At 48.1% G+C, this 16,426-nt stretch overlaps 1 protein-coding gene across 21 annotated transcripts in view; it reads right to left on the bottom strand.

The window, feature by feature from the left end:
- ADGRL3 (adhesion G protein-coupled receptor L3) overlaps positions 1 to 16,426 on the bottom strand; it is a 1,249,649-nt gene that overhangs the window by 520,532 nt on the left and 712,691 nt on the right. The window lies entirely within an intron of this gene.

Genomic DNA, 16,426 nt, shown 5'->3' with positions numbered 1-16,426 from the left:
TGTATATGTGTGTGAGTGTGTGTGTATATGTGTGTAAGTATTTGTATGTGTGTGTATGTCTGCAAGTGTGTGTATGTATGTGTGTAAGTATGTGTATGTTTGTGTGTAAGGCCGGTTTCACACTTGCGTTTGGAGCAGCTGCGGAGGGCTGCGGACTTCCTCCGTGAAGCCCCGCCCTCCGCCGCTAGCTCCGCCTACTTCTGCATGCGGCCGGCATGCGGCCTGTGTACCTATATTTAACATTAGGTACGCAGGTCGTGCGGCTGTATGCGGAGGCTGCCGCATGCGTCGTTTTGACGCTGCGGCGGCCAGTGTAGGACGCAGCCTGTAGCATTTTTTTTTTTTATCCGCAGCGTCAAAACGACAGGCAGCTGCCAGGTGCTACTCCAGGGTGGTGTCTGGCTGTGGCTGCTGATCCCACTTGGGAGACAGGAACACCAGGATTGGTGCGGGCATCAGGCACGACTGGCAGAAGAGCACGACTGAAACTCAGACGAGTAGGCTGGCACGGCTGAGACACAGGGCTGGCAGAGACACGGCAGAGAACACAGGGCTGGCAGAGACACGGCAGAGAACACAGGGCTGGCAGAGACACAGCAGAGTACACAGGGCTGGCTAGGACGGCAGGAAACACAGGACTGGAAGGCACAGCAGGAACGGCAGGAACACTGGATTGGAAGGCACGGCAGAGAACACAGGACTGGTTGATGTGGTTTATGAAGGAACAGGTAGGGACCTGTTCACACTGGAGGTGCAGGTACGGATATGTAGTGTGAAGGAAGAGGTTGGGACCTGTTCACACAGGAAGAGAACTGCAAGGCTGCGGATAGGAATGGTAGAGCAGCAAGAGATAGTGTAGCAACAAAAGCTAAGCAGAGCAGAACCGCAAGGAATATGGAGGAGCTGCAGCGAGAGGTTACTGCAGCAAAGCAGAGCGGAGCCACAAGGAATGTGAAGAGGAGCTGCAGCAAGGGATAACTGCAGCAGCAGAAGATAAGCAGAGTAGAAAGAAGCAGAACCGCAGGAGTACGGAGCAGAGGTAAAGCCACAAGGGTACAGAGCAGGCAGAGCCGCAAGAGTGCAGAGTGTAAGCAGACTGAGAACACGAGGAAAGACACAGCAGGGAAGGAAGCCACAGACAAGGAGACCGAGATAAGACTAAGTTCAGACAAGGACATGGAACAAGACAAGAAACAAGGACAAAGACACAGGGACCAGGATATTCTGCCTCCTGGAGGGCGGACAACAAGACCAAGGCAATAGCACAGAGAAAAGCCTCCAGAGAGGGAGTAACACAGAGCAAGGCCTGGCAAACTCAGAAGCTAAACACTAACTGAGCTAACACATTGCACAGGCCCAGAGCCCCAGACCACTGGTGGGAGCTGCACTAAATACTGGAGGCCTCCTGGCAATTGGTCAGGAACAGATTAGACAGATGCACCTGATTCCTATAAGAACCAGAGAGTTCAGGCGCCGCTCCCTTTACACACAGCCATGAAACATGCAGAGAGCAGAGACACAGAACATGGAGCTGGCATGAAACAGAAACCACATCATGACCTGGAGCAGTGGGTAAGATAGCGTGAGAGATGCGAGGCCATGCCGTGATGCCAGCAAAGTTGTTACAGCCAGTCACGGCACAGAAACCAACCACAACGTCATGAGACAAGCTCTACTGTGACTGGCTGCCAAAGTCACATGTTCCTGGCCATATAAAAAGTGGACATCTTGTTTTGCTGGCACCAGGTTCACAATGCCAAGAAGATGCTGCAAGTGGACTTGTCAGTTAGCTAGATAGGATCCTGTCCTGTGTGATATCGATCATCCAGCATCGAACCAGATTGTGCAAAAACTGTGTGGCAGTCTCAGGAGGCCCTATTTGCTGCTCTAAATCTTTTGTGAGAAAATTGTGTTTCATTGGCTAATCAGAAGGCCAGATTTCCACTTAAAAATTATTAGGCCTAATATTTGGGTGCAGCCACGAGTCCCAATTAGCTAATCCAAATTGTTTGTGATAAAACAGTGTTTCAGTGTGAAATCAGGCCAGATTTCCACTTAAAAATTGTTAGGCCTAATATTGGGGTGTAGCAAGGAGGCCCAATTAGCTAATCCAAATCGCTTGTGATAAAACTGTGTTTCAGTGTGAAATCAGAAAGTTAGATTTCCACTTAAAAATCGTTAATTATAACAGTGTTGTTCGTGCACACTATCTAAGAAAATAAAAAGTAATTGTTCACTTATTGACAGGTGATGGACAGCTGTTGGCTTATGGTTGTGAAACAGCAGGTTGCAAGAGGGGAAGGCTACTTACAACATGAGTGGAAAAAAGCGAGGTCGTGGTGGAAGGGGGAATAGGCATGGTGTTTTACGTGTACCTGGGTTACGTGTTAATGTTAATGAAAGCTCAACTGAACAAACACCGTCACATCCTATCCAAAGACCACTGACAACTTCTGTTACTGGACGGGCTACTCGACTCCCTTTCGTTGGCAGCCGCACAGTGGTATGCCTTGTAGATGAAGCTCAGGGCATTTTCTCCAGTGGATGGCAAGTGCAGCATCAAGTGGCCTTTCCCACTCTTCCTCCACCTTAACATCACACTCATTACAATCCTCAGAGGTGGCACCCCAATAACCTTTGTTTTTCCCCACATCAAAAATTTCCAAACGGCCAACTGACTGTGGGGAACCACAAATGGGCCATTCTTCATAGCTTTCACACATTCTATTCCATGGGTATCAGAGGTCTGCTCCGAAGAATCACACAATTTAGGGGAGTAAAGCATCTGCACCGATGTCCAAAATTGTTTTATGTTGTATCCAGGGTTGGACAAAGTAAGGTCTGAGCAGATTCCAGACCCTCATCACCAGATGTTGACCACCAAGGGTAGAGGTGATCCTGATGAGACTCAGATACTAGAGGCACACATGGACTGTACTTTGGTGTCAGGGCAGAAAGAGGAGGAGGGTGACTCTCAGGGTGAGGAGTGTGAGAACAGAAAGGATGAAGATGAGGTTGTATATCCCACTTGGTGCGAACCCATATGTATTCAGCTGAGTAGCTCAGGGAAAGGAGGTGGAGGAGGAGGAAGATGAGAAGATTATGTTGTGGCTTCCCACACAGACACGAAGTAATGCAACTACGACAAGCAATGCATCTCAGCCCCAGCTCTGTCTGTGGCCAGCACCAGTCGTGAGCATACAGTTTGCAGGTGTGGCAAGGTTTGCCTAGCCTGGGTCTTTTTTGAGACATCAAAGGATGATGCAACACGCATTATCTATCAAATTTGCAAAAAAACTCAGTAGAGGCACAAATTTAGAAAGGAATATAAACCAGCTCACCCGTGGTGCATAAACCAAACCTCGGGAGCACGGACCCACTGCGTCCAGGCGTATAAAGTCCAAAAAAGAAAAGAATGTCCAGCTTCACCGAGTCCATAAAAAAGAGTTTTCTTTATTCACAAACTTTAAACATGGAGGATACAGACTTCAGCACGAACCATATGGGTAAGAATCTCAAAGCATTTCTGGAGACTAGGCTCCCTTAATCATGACAAGGCACAAATTGCAATTATTTGACAACTACATACATGAATCGGCACATGTGCGATCAATATGCCTTAGTGTGGGAATCTCACTGCGCTAAAATGTGGACTAGCTGGGCTCAGATGCTTCTTCCTCCTCTGTTTCCATGCCAAGTCTTCTCACACAGGTCTCTGGCTGCAAAAACTCCACTTGTTTATCCCCTACAGTCGGGTGAGAGTGAAAGCCCGTCAGCTGTTACAGAAGTGGACATGACTGCGGCTTTTTTGTTAACTAGCACAACACATTTTTCTTAATCCACCATAACATCTCCGCCTGCACCTCATTCACAGTCCAGCAGATTGTCATGTTCTCCATACTCCACCCTCTCTCAGCACACCAGCCAGCCCTCAGTCCCGCAGTTGTGGTCGCGTAAAAGAATGTTTCCTCCTACACTTGCCAAAGCTAAGAGCTTGATTTCCACCATCTCCAATCTGTTGGCCACGAAAATGCTGCCCTTTCCACCATTACTTCTCTAAGAAAGCTGTACCTGCACTACACCAGCATGTTGCCAACAACATCACTCATTCCCTAAAAAAATGTATGTCTGCCAGGGTGCCTTTCACCACTGACACCTGGACAAGCAAACATTGACAGGGGTGTTACATCTTGCTGACTGCCCACTGGGTGACTCTGGTGGCTGTGGAGGGCAGGCGGTCAAGGGGCTACTCCACAAGTCTTTGAATCCCCAAGGCTTGCGGGACAAACCTCTGTATCTAACATTTCCTCCACTGTTTCTGGCTCCTCCAATTCCTCTAGGGCCTCCATCTGTGCCCTCAACCTCTCTCTTTATTCGACACGTGTCCCAACAGTGCAAACAGAATCCCCCCTACCTCTGTACTGCGCAGTCATTGCTCACCTCTCAAGAGTTGTGGACAGCTATCAATGTCAAATCTATAGCGGTCTCCGCTGAACCTGGAGTCAGAGATGGTCATGTGCAACGGAGCAAACCGCCAACAGGTTTGTGGCCCTATGCTGGGGCAACCTCACACACGTGCCTTACATGGTTCATGTCCTCAACCTAGTGGTACAGCAATTTTTCTGCCACTATCTTGGCCTGGATGTGCTGCTGCAGAAAGCACAGTCGTTGTGTGCTCACTTCCATCAATAGCACCCCACAGGTCATCGACTTGCATCGCTGCAGAGGTCTTTTAGCCTACCGGTTAACCGTTTGATTTGCAATGTTCCATAGCAGCATGTTGCTATGCTGTCCTATTACTGATCTTTGCACATATTTTTGCATCTTATCCTACCTAGTACATATTTTGCAAAAAATTCTGGAAGTTGGATCAACCCCTCTTTTCGTCCACAGCTCAATATCAATGCCATCATGGGGGGTTTGCACCAGTTTGCATTTTGATCTTCAAAAATGGAAGAGTGGTCTGAGTTCACCTGTCACACCTTGTAGGTATTGTCATGCCCGGCAGCCAGTATTCTCTCAGAACATGTCTTCAGCGCTGCTGCTGGTGTCCTGATGGATAAGCGCATCACGCTATCCCCTGAAAACTGCAGACTGCCTAACTTTCATCAAAATGAGTTATGAATCTCCAATTACTTTTGCACCCCAGTCGCAGAATGGGCAGACTAGACGAGGGTGTCGTTTTTAGTGACAAGCATTGGTCTTGCATTATTGCAGTCTCTGCCATCTTTGTGGTGTCTTCTGGGCCTGCTGTTGCTATTGCTCCTGATGTTACAAACATTTTTTTGAAATGTGGAGACTCCAAGTTGGATTTCCTTATGGTGGGTTTCCTGTGGTGGAAGGTGTGTCAGGGGCCTATTATAATATTTCTACTCTGTGAATATTGATGCCACTTTAGTGGTGTGTGACAATTATTTTTCAAAATGCGAAGACTTCAAGTTGGGTCTTCATCTGGTGGGCTGCCTGAAGTAAAATGTGTGTCAGAGACCTATTATACTGTTTCTACTCTGTGGAAATTGATGCCACTTTAGTGGTGAGTGACAAATATTTTTTTAAATGAGGAGACTCCAAGTTGAGTCTCCATCTGGTGGGTTGCTAGTGGTGGAAGGAGTGTCAGAGGCTTATTACAATATTTCTACTCTGTGGAAATTGATGCCACTTTAGTGGTGTCTGACAATTATTATTTTGAAATGCGGAGATTCCAAGTTGAGTCTCCACCTGGTGCGTTGCCTGTATAATTAGGACTTCCAGACAAGCAGGCCTGCACTTACTTCCAGTTAACTACCTGTGTTACTTTCCATACATTTTTCTACCAATATTACTTTATGGAACTGATGTTTGTGGCATCTGATTATGGCTGGAATAAAAACAAATTGGAGGTGTTGCATGAGGTATTAAGGCACCCAGATAAGAAGGCATACACCGCTCCCTTAACTACCAGGCCCTCATTGAAACTTCAATTCCAACCTGTAAATGCCCGATTGTGATACCTCATGCATGGCCCATGGCTGACTGCTGCTGTACCATTTCCAACAAATTTCTACTGTGGATCAATTGATGCCTCTTTTCATAGTGTCTGCCCTTAATTTTAGCTGTTTGGTGTCAGTTCTTTCACTCAGTGAGTGATTGCTATGCTGTTCTATGGAAACTGTTTTGCTGAGTTTTTTTGTGTCTTGATTGACAGCTTGACTGTCCAATCTGTGACTGGAATGTGTGGGACTTTTCTCCAGGTGTAAGGTGTTCTGGTGATTGCCCAACTACTTAACTGAGCTGTCTGCCTCTGATCCCTGCCAGACATAGTTTGTGCTTTTTGGTGAGTGTTAGCGTGATTCTGTTGCTCTGAATTCTGATCTTCTACTGCCTGACCCTTTTGACCATGTTCTGACTATCCCTTTGCCTTGTCCTTCGGCTGTTGATCTGCTATCTCTTGTCATTGACGCTGGACTGTGATCTAACTTATGCCTTCGTATTTTCCCGTAGTTAACTACTACTTGGTATTAACCCCGGAATGTCTGACTCTTCTGCCTCACGGCCTGTCCAAAGTAACATTTGGAAAGCTATTTGTCACCCCTTAAGGTGTGGTGTATACGTTTGGTTTGGCCTCCCATTGAATCTAATGGCATTCGGATATGTCCGTAAAACCATTCGGCCAACATGTTCAGTGAACGTCTAAACGTACGGCAAATTGAACTGAACTGAATCTTGAAAGGTTCGCTCATCTCTAACCACAGGTTCAGTAACAACTCGGCAATACATTGATATGGTCGTGGAAACAGTGGTACAGCCATTTTCATGTCTCAGTATCCATTTTTAAACAGGACAATGCATGGTTGCTTGTTGCTTGTACTGCTGTAAGGAGCTTTCATGACCGAAACATGCTATTATGATGTACAGCAAGTAGTGTTGAGCATTCCGATACTGCAAATATCGGGTATCGGCCGATATTCGCTGTATCGGAATTCCGATACCGAGTTCCGATATTTTTGTGATATCGGAAATCGGAATCGGAAGTTCCTATAAGTTCCCAGGCGTGTGCGGTGCGTATGGTTCCCAGGGTCTGGAGGAGAGGAGACTCTCCTTCAGGCCCTGGGATCCATATTCATGTAAAAAATTAAAAATAAAAATAAAAAATATGGATATACTCACCCCTCCGACAGACCCTGGACCTCAGCGGTGCAACCGGCAGCCTCCGTTCCTAAGAATGCAGTGAGTGTAGGACCTGCGATGACGTCGCGGCTTGTGATTGGTCGTAATCACAAGCCGCGACGTCATCGTAGGTCCTTCACTCTGCATTCTTAGGAACAGAGGCAAGACGCTTGCAGCGGTGACAGCCAGGGCTTGTCTGAGGGTGAGTATATCCATATTTTTTATTTTTATTCTTTATTTTTTACATGAATATGGATCCCAGGGCCTGAAGGAGAGTTTCCTCTCATTCAGACCCTGGGAACCATCCAGGATCACTTCCGATATTTGTGTCCCATTGATTTGTATTGGTATCGGGTATCGGTATCGGCGATATCCGATATTTTTTGGATATCGGCCGATCCAATCCGATACCGATACTTTCAAATATCGGAAGGTATCGCTCAACACTAACAGCAAGTCTGGACTTGTCTCTCGTTAAACACATCTGGGACCATCAATAGACATGTTAATGATAAAAAAAATGTATACAACATTTTCAAAACATCTTGATTCATTCAGTGTGAAGTATGAGTGTCACATGCAGAAATACACACTTTCATGCCTTGGCTGCTATCATTGAGGTTAATAATGGTTATCTGAGGCATATTCTGCTATGTCGAATGCAGTTGGGTATGCAAATCATCAAGATCCACTGCTGGTAGTTCATTTTGTAAGTGCTGACCACTGACGTCACAAATGTGTTCAATGATAGACAAGTCTGGAGACACTGCTGCGCCCCGGGAAAGAGAGAGAGCTCCCGGTCAGAGGACAAATACAGGGAGATTGCACAAAAAGACTGCATCTTGCGAGTACATGAAAGCAGACTCTGCTGTGACTGGAGAGGGGCGTCGTGACACCCGTGTGGAGACAGTGGCCCGTGCAGAGACTGTGACCCCTGATACCCACGGTACCAGTGCAGAGCCCTTGATTCCTGTTGAGAGACTTAATAATAGACTGACCATCGTTTTCCTGGGATAGGCTGTGCTGTAAAAGTTAAAGACTCAGAGCCGGTGTATATCACATTAACTCCCGAAACCCCAGGCAGCGGTTTCCTACAGACTACTCAGCCCACGGACAACAGAGGGAAGACAAGTGCCGCTGTATCTCAGCGCCTACGTTGGAGAAGACGACCCTTCAAGCAAGTCCTCATCAGACTGATAAGTGTTTTTCCCAAGAAATTCCGTTTTCTTCTGTTACACTGTTTGACTCCCATATTTTTGCACTGTTATATTGTTAGTTATATTCCACTACTTCCTCCCTGCAAGGAGAACCTGATTCCTGTTAATAAACCCCTCAACTGTTGGTCTGTCTGTTCCGTGGTGACACACTCAGTACCTGCATACTATTACAAGTGCAGTAAAGTACTGCAGTAAAGTACCGCAGTGCGCAGGCGCTGGGCCTCTCTGACCCTTTCCAGCACCTGCGCACTGCAGTACTTTGGTCTGCCCTCAACAGGGCAGATAAGTATGCCTGCGCAGGAGCGCAATGCTGGGGGAGCGATGAAGCAACAGGAGGGTGGCATCGCAAGAAGATGAAAGGCGCCGGACCCGGACCTGCAACACCCATCGGACCGGACAGCCCCCAGGTTAGTATAATAAACCTTATTTTTCTTATCTTTCAGGTCGGACCGGGGGCTTATTTACAGCATTATAGAATGCTGTAGATAAACCCTGAAAGGCAGTGGCCGTATCTTATATTGGCCAAAACTGCTGACAGGTTCACTTTAAGGATAACAAAATCAGTGTTCTGGAGTGGCAATCACAAAGCCCTGACCTCAATCCTATTGAAAATTTATGGGCAAATCTGAAAAGGCAGGTGCAAGCAAGGAGACCTACAAACCTGGATCAGTTACACCCAGTAGCGTAGCTACCAGGGGGGCAGAGGGGGCGGTCGCCCCGGGCCCTGTGCTCTGAGGGGGCCCACCCGGAGCTACGCTACTGTCAGGGCCAGTGTTAGGGGCCCCTGCCTTCGGTCAATGATTACCTTTTATTTCCCCTGCGTTTGTACTGTGTATGTAGCTAAAGTAACATGCACGGTACAAACATGATCACAGGGAGTCAGAGAGAAGGAAGAGAAGGCCTCCAATCAGAGTGCAGGGAGTGAGTCATGTGATCGCTCTTCTGCAGTCTGTGTGGAGGAGAGAGAGGGGGAAGGGAGGTCACTCACCCAATCCCGGCGGAGCGCGCTCTCCTTCAAAGCTCCTGTGCTGTGCTGCAGAGAAGTGATCAGCTCCAGCAGCAGCCGTGACCCAGGGGAACTCACTATCTACACATGTCTGCATCTGACCAGAAGGAGCCCGAGAGCCGAGGAGCAGCACTCAGGACCAGAGGACACACTCCACACAGCATGTGGACTGAGGAGTATTCTGGCACTTGGCATTTACTATGTGCTGTGGCTGAACTGTTGTTTTGAATACATACATACAGGCACAGTATATAAAGCAATAAAGGTTCTTAAACTTGTATGTTTTGTTTAACCTGCAAGCTGGACAGACACTGAAAACTGATCAATATGTGTCTTGGCACATGTAATTTATTTCATGTGTTTACAATAGCACAAAGGTATATTACATCTGTAGGTGGGAATATACACATTCTAGTTTTTGGAACCTTTCTTGCCTGACATGATAACACTGAAAGACTGACATGTGGACTGACAAGTATCTTGGCAAATGACATTTATTATATGTAAGCAGACCAAACAGCGTCGGACTGGAGCACCTTGGGCCCACCAGAGAAAATCATTCTTGGGGCCCACTGTGTAGCTTCATAGAAATAAATACAAGACCACCAATTGGGCGAAAAAAAACGCCCTAATATCAGGGTATAAGGTAGTACACGTCTTAATTATGTACAAGGGGTTGGGGTAGCCCCCTCATAGAAAATAAAGTAGCCCCCTCATAGGGTACCATGTATCCCCCTCACAGAATATAATGCAACCAGCCTCAGAGTATAATGCAGCCCCCTTAGAGTAGAGTGCAACCCCCCTCATAAGGTATAATGCAGCCCCTTCATGGAATATAATGTAGCCCCCTCATAGGGTATCACACTGCCCCCTCTCATAGGGCATTGTGCAGCTCACTCCCCCCATAGGGCATCATGCAGCTCACTCCCCCCATAGGGCATCATGCAGCTCACTCCCCCCATAGGGCATCATGCAGCTCACTCCCCCCATAGGGCATCGTGCAGCTCACACCCCCCCCTGCCCCATAGGGCATCATGCAGCTCACACCCCCCCCCCTTGCCCCATAGGGCATCATGCAGCTCACACCCCCCCCCCTTGCCCCATAGGGCATCATGCAGCTCACACACACACACCCCCTTGCCCCATAGGGCATCATACAGCTCTCTCCCCCTGCCCTGTGGGGCATCATGCAGCTCACCCCCCCTGCCCTGTAGGGCATCATGCAGCTCACCCCTCCCCTGCCCCATAGGGCATCATACAGCTCACCCCCCTGCCCCGTAAGGCATCATGCAGCTCACCCCCCTGCCCCGTAGGGCATCATGCAGCTCACCCCCCTGCCCCGTAGAGCATCATGCAGCTCACCCCCCTGCCCCGTAGGGCATCATGCAGCTCACCCCTCCTCTGCCCCGTAGGGCATCATGCAGCTCACCCCCCTGCCCCGTAGGGCATCATGCAGCTCACCCCCCCTGCCCCATAGGGCATCATACAGCTCACCCCCCTGCCCCGTAGGGCATCATGTAGCTCACCCCCCGACCCATACAACCAGGACTCAATAATTAAAAAAAGAAAAAGCACAATACTCACCTCTCCTCCTCGCTCCCACGCTGACTCCAGCAGCGGCTCTACTCCGATGTCAGGAGCTGCGCTGCTGTCTGCCTCACACAGCAGGTGCGCGATGAAGTGACGTCATCGCGCCCCTGCTGTGTGTCAGCGGCGAGGGGAATCATGGGAGAGGGAGCGTCATCTGACGCTCTCTCCTCATTAACGAGCGCTGGGGGGGCGGCGTTGGCGCCGGGACCCCTGGCTTACGGCCCCATAGCGGCCGTGTGAGCTGGGGGCCCCTGAGGGAGCAGGGGGGGCAGGGGGTCTGCGGGCTCTGATAGCGGGCAGTGTTTAGCCGCAATTTGCAGCAAACGCTGCCCGCTATTATAGTGAAATGAATTCACTCCTCCCCACGCCCATGGGGGCGTGGGGAAGCGTGAATATTCATTTCACTTTAGCAGCGGGGACAGGCTTTGGCTTCCTGTCACCCGATGCTGCTCCGCTGGTACTGGGGGCCCCATAGCAGCAGCGTGGTGTGCGCTATTAGCGACACCCCACTTGCTGGGGGCCCCTGGAGCAGCGGGGGCCCTAGGCACTGCTGGCACTGTATGCCAGCAGGTGTCAGGGCCTGGGTCCACCAGAGAATCCTCCGGTTCTCCGGTGGGCCAGTCCGACGCTGAGACCAAAGCATAAATAGATATATCTGATCTGTGTATAGGCATATAAGTTTAGTAACCATCTTGCTTTTCAGTTTTATAGGTTTTGCCTATCATGCAAGCCCCATCTGGCGGGTTATGTTATATATACATCCACTAACTTACATTAAAGGGAACCTGTCACCCCCAAAATGGAAGTTGAGCTAAGCCCACCGGCATCAGGGGCTTATCTACAGCATTCTGTAATGCTGTAGATAAGTCCCCGATGTATCCTGAAAGATGAGAAAAAGAGGCTAGATTATACTCACCTGGGCGGGCGATCCGATAGGTGTCGTGGTCCGATCCGGCACCTCCCATCTTCTTACGATGATGTCCTCTTCTTGTATTCACGCTGCGGTTCCGGCGTACTTTGTCAGCCCTGTTGAGGGCAGAGCAAAGTACTGCAGTGCACAGGCACTGGGAAAGGTCAGAGAGGCCCAGCACCTGCGCACTGCAGTATTTTGCTCTGCCCTCAACAGGGCTGACAAAGTACGCCGGAACCGCAGCGTGAATACAAGAAGAGGACATCATCGTAAGAAGATGGGAGGTGCCGGATCGGACCGCGACACCTATTTTATCGCCCGCCCAGGTGAGTATAATCTAGCCTCTTTTTCTCATCTTTCGAATACATCGGGGGCTTATCTACAGCATTACAGAATGCTGTGCATGAGCCCCTGATGCCGGTGGGTTTAGCTCATCTTCCATTTTGGGGGTGGCAGGTTCTCTTTAAAGGGAGCCTGTCACCATAAAAGGTCCGGCATCTGTACGCCCTCACATAGTGTTCTAGAATGCTCTCTATAGCTCCCAAATCCTCTATGCAAGGCACAACAAAGAGCTTTTATATTACTCACGGATGGCGCAGTCTGGGCGTCTCTAGTCTTGATCAGACGCCTACCCTTTTCTTGTGATCGCTGTCCTGCTTCGTGTGGAAGATGCATCCTACATCATGCATTCAGTGTCCTCTATCGCACTCCTGTGCAGGTGCACTTCTCTTTGCCCTGCTAAACTCAGAGCAAAGTATTGTAGTGCGCATGCGCCAGCTTTATTTCCAGGTAATCAGCGCCCTTTGGCCTTTCTCAGCGCATATGCACTACAGTTCTTGGCTTTCAGCAGCCCAGAGAGAAGTGCGCCTGCACAGGAGCGCGATGGGTGACACTGTGCATGACGTAGGAAGTGTCATCCAGATGAAGCAATAATGGAGGATGGCGATCTTAAGTCAAGACCAGTTATGCCTTGGTGAGCACCATTGGTGAGTATATTGAGAGGCAATTTTTATGCCTTGCAGAGGGGATTTTGGACAGATTTACAGCCTTCCATATAGAGGCTGCCTATGGGGAGCTGCATTATACTATATGGAGGCCTATGGGGAATGTATTATACCATTTTGAGGACTATCTGGTGTATTATGCTATATCGAGGCTATCTAGGGGGCCATCATTCAGTGTGGGGATTACAGTGATGGGGCCATCATACAGTGTTGGAGCCAGTTTGGGGGATATTAAGGGGTGAGTATATACAGTGAGGGGGCATCATACTGTGTATAGAGGAGCTGTAAAGGAGGGATACTCTGGAATTTATTAAATGTAAAGTGAGCACTTATTCTTACAGGGGAACTCAGGTTACTGTGACTATCAAAGGGGCACACAGGGCAATATTACTTTCTAGGGGGAAAAATGTGGGCACTGTTTTCTAGGGCACTTGCACCCGGCATTACTATATTATAGAGGGGTGCTTTAGAATTTAGAGGGCACAGAGAACCACAAGGTAGGTGCAGTAATGGGAACACATACAACAGCAGAGGCTTAGTATTGGGGTATCAGGTACAGTAATAGGGACACATATGACAGCAGCGGCTCAGTATTGGGGTATCAGGTGCAGTAATAGGGTCACATACGGCAGCAGAGGCTTAGTATTGGGGTATCAGGGGCAGTAATAGGGGCACGTACAGCAGCAGAGGCTCAGTATTGGGGTATCGGGCAGTAATAGGGACACATACGGCAGCAGCGGCTCAGTATTGGGGTATCAGGGGCAGTAATAGGGACACATACGGAAAAATGAATAATACGGGCGACAAAAAATGAATGGCACAAGGAGCACAGTCCCGAGGAGAGGATACCTTTTCTGTCGGATCCAACTATCGACATGCGGTGACACGCCCCACTGGTAGTAAGGTGCTCTGCATATATGCAAGTAGTTTATTCAATCTTCATGTCAAGAGAAAAGAAAAATATTTGTCACTCACCCAGCTTGCGTGATATCGTAGCCTTTAATGCACCAAGATTTCGGTTACAAACATTTCATTCAGCTCGGCAGGTTACGTGGGGGTGCGGGGAGTGTGGAGGGGACGACGGCCATTTTGCGCGATCAGCGCTCCTACGGGTCCCCCGTATGATGGACCCGTAGAAGCGCTGATCGCGCGAAACGGCAGTCGTCCCCTCCACACTCCCCGCACCCCCACGTAACCTGCCGAGCTGAATGAAATGTTTGTAACCGAAATCTTGGTGCATTAAAGGCTACGATATCACGCAAGCTGGGTGAGTGCCGCATATTTTTCTTTTCTCTTGACATGAAAAATGAATAATAATATGTTCTCTAGGGCTGGTATTTACGACTGACCATATGGCGGTACTATCAGTGTTGCTGTTTGTATAGAGATTATTTTCAGCAGCAGCACGGTCATCTGCTGAGGTTCTCCTCTATTAGGCTATGTGCACACGCAGGTGGGATCTCTGTGGATTTTTTTCGCTCCTGTTTTTGTAAATCCGCAGGTAAACCGAACTGCGGATTTACCGCGGTTTTTGTGCGGATTCCACCTGCGGTTTTACACCTGCGGATTCCTATTGTGGAACAGGTGTAAACCGCAGCGGAATCCACACAAAGAATTGACATGCTACGGAATAAACAATGCAGCGTTTCCGCACTTTTTTTCCGCAGCATGTGCACTGCGGATTTTGTTTTCTATAGATTTACATGGTACTGTGAACTCATGGGAAAACAGCTGCAGATCTGCAGCGTTAAAACCGCTGCGGATCCGCAGCAAAATACGCAGCGTGTGTACATACCCTTAGGGTGCGTCACCGAATTGTAATGAAGGTTACCTGGTTAGGGGCCCATTGAGAAGTTTCGCCCCCCTGAGCCAAAACCCCAGCTACGCCCCTGGTTACACCAGTTTTGTCAGGAGGAATGGGCCCAAATTCCGACCAACTATTGTGAGAAGCTTGTGGAAGGATATCCCAAACGTTTGACCCAAGTCATTCAGTTTAACGGCAATGGTACCAAATACTAATGAAATGTATGTTGATGCCCCCTGACGAAGGTGCCAACCGAAACGCGCGTTGGGGCGGTCTGGCACATCCTCTGGGCCACTTTTATCACTCTCAATTGCAGGTAATGGGTATATTCTTTATTACTTATTGTACTGGTTGTTTGCAGCGTGGCTATTGATAAGCTGGTGGTAGGACTATTATGTCCACATTTTATGTACCTCTTTGCTGTCTTTTTTTGTTACACATCGCATGCCCGTATGTTTCCCCCTGCTATCCATAACAAAAGGATATAAATATATGGGGTGATATTGCACTTTAGATACTAGAGCAAATATGTGCTTACCATATTGGGCCCATGTAGCATTCTGCCGACCCTAGAGTGTTTCTTTTTAACCCTTATGTATTTTCATTGTTGTTGTTGTAATCCTTATACCATGTGATTCTCAATAAAATTTATACTTTTTTATATATTTTGGACTGCTCTTTTCGTGGGGCTTTTTAGCCTCTGTCTTTCTATGTCTTAGCGACGATTGTCCATATTTAGTCCATAGATACATTGGTTTATTACTATTCCTATTTTTTCTGATTAGTATTACTATAAGTCTAACCAATGTTTTTCATCAGTTATTGTAATGAAATGTATGTAAACTTTTGACTTTGCAGTAAGTAATAAAATGCCTTAAAACATTCTCTCTCTCTCATTATCTCATTATTCAAGCATTTGGCAAATATTAATAATTATGGTAGTCTTATTTGACGCACGGTGGCGCAGTGGTTAGCACAGCAGCCTTGCAGCGCTGGAGTCCTGGGTTCTAATCCCACCTTGGACAACATCTGCAAAGAGTTTGTATGTTCTCTCCGTGTTTGCGTGGGTTTCCTCCAGGTCCTCCGGTTTCCTCCCACATTCCAAAGACATACTGATAGGGAATTTAGATTGTGAGCCCCATCGGGGACAGCGATGATAATGTGTGCAACCTGTAAAGCGCTGCGGAATATGTTAGCGCTATATAAAAATAAAGATTATTATTATTATAAAACGGGAAAGTTTCTTTTGATTTCATGTTAGATATTGAGAAAATCATGCACGTGTCTTTTTATATAGTGCATGTAAACTTCTGGTTTCAACTGTGTATACAAAATAAGAGGTGAACTTGAGAGTGACAGCCAGCATACAGGATAGGAGAAATGGTACAGACACAGACATCTTGACTACTCCACTAAAGAGTCTTTTGAAGGAGTATAGTCCATATGTGAGTGTACAGGCAGAGGCGTAACAAATTGGACATACAGTAGCCAATTTGCCAAGGAGGAGATAGAAGCAGAAGTGAGCGAGTCACCATCAGCAGGCACTAATGTCAGTTGTGCAGGCAGACAGCGAGGGGATTTGCTGAAGCTGGAGCTCCTGCTAGGTTTGCCTTGCCCAGACTGTGTGGCCCCATCTGGCTGTTTGTACTGCACTCAGCATCGAACAGGAGCACCTTGGGCCCACCAGAGAAAATCATTCTTGGGGCCTACTATCTAGCTACATAGAAATAAATACAAGACCACCAATCG

The sequence above is a fragment of the Ranitomeya variabilis genome, chromosome 1 (genome assembly GCF_051348905.1).
Source record: "Ranitomeya variabilis isolate aRanVar5 chromosome 1, aRanVar5.hap1, whole genome shotgun sequence".
Classification (NCBI taxonomy): Eukaryota; Metazoa; Chordata; class Amphibia; order Anura; family Dendrobatidae; genus Ranitomeya; species Ranitomeya variabilis.
Note: the sequence above shows the minus strand (reverse complement) of the source record. Positions and strands in the feature narration are given on the sequence as shown.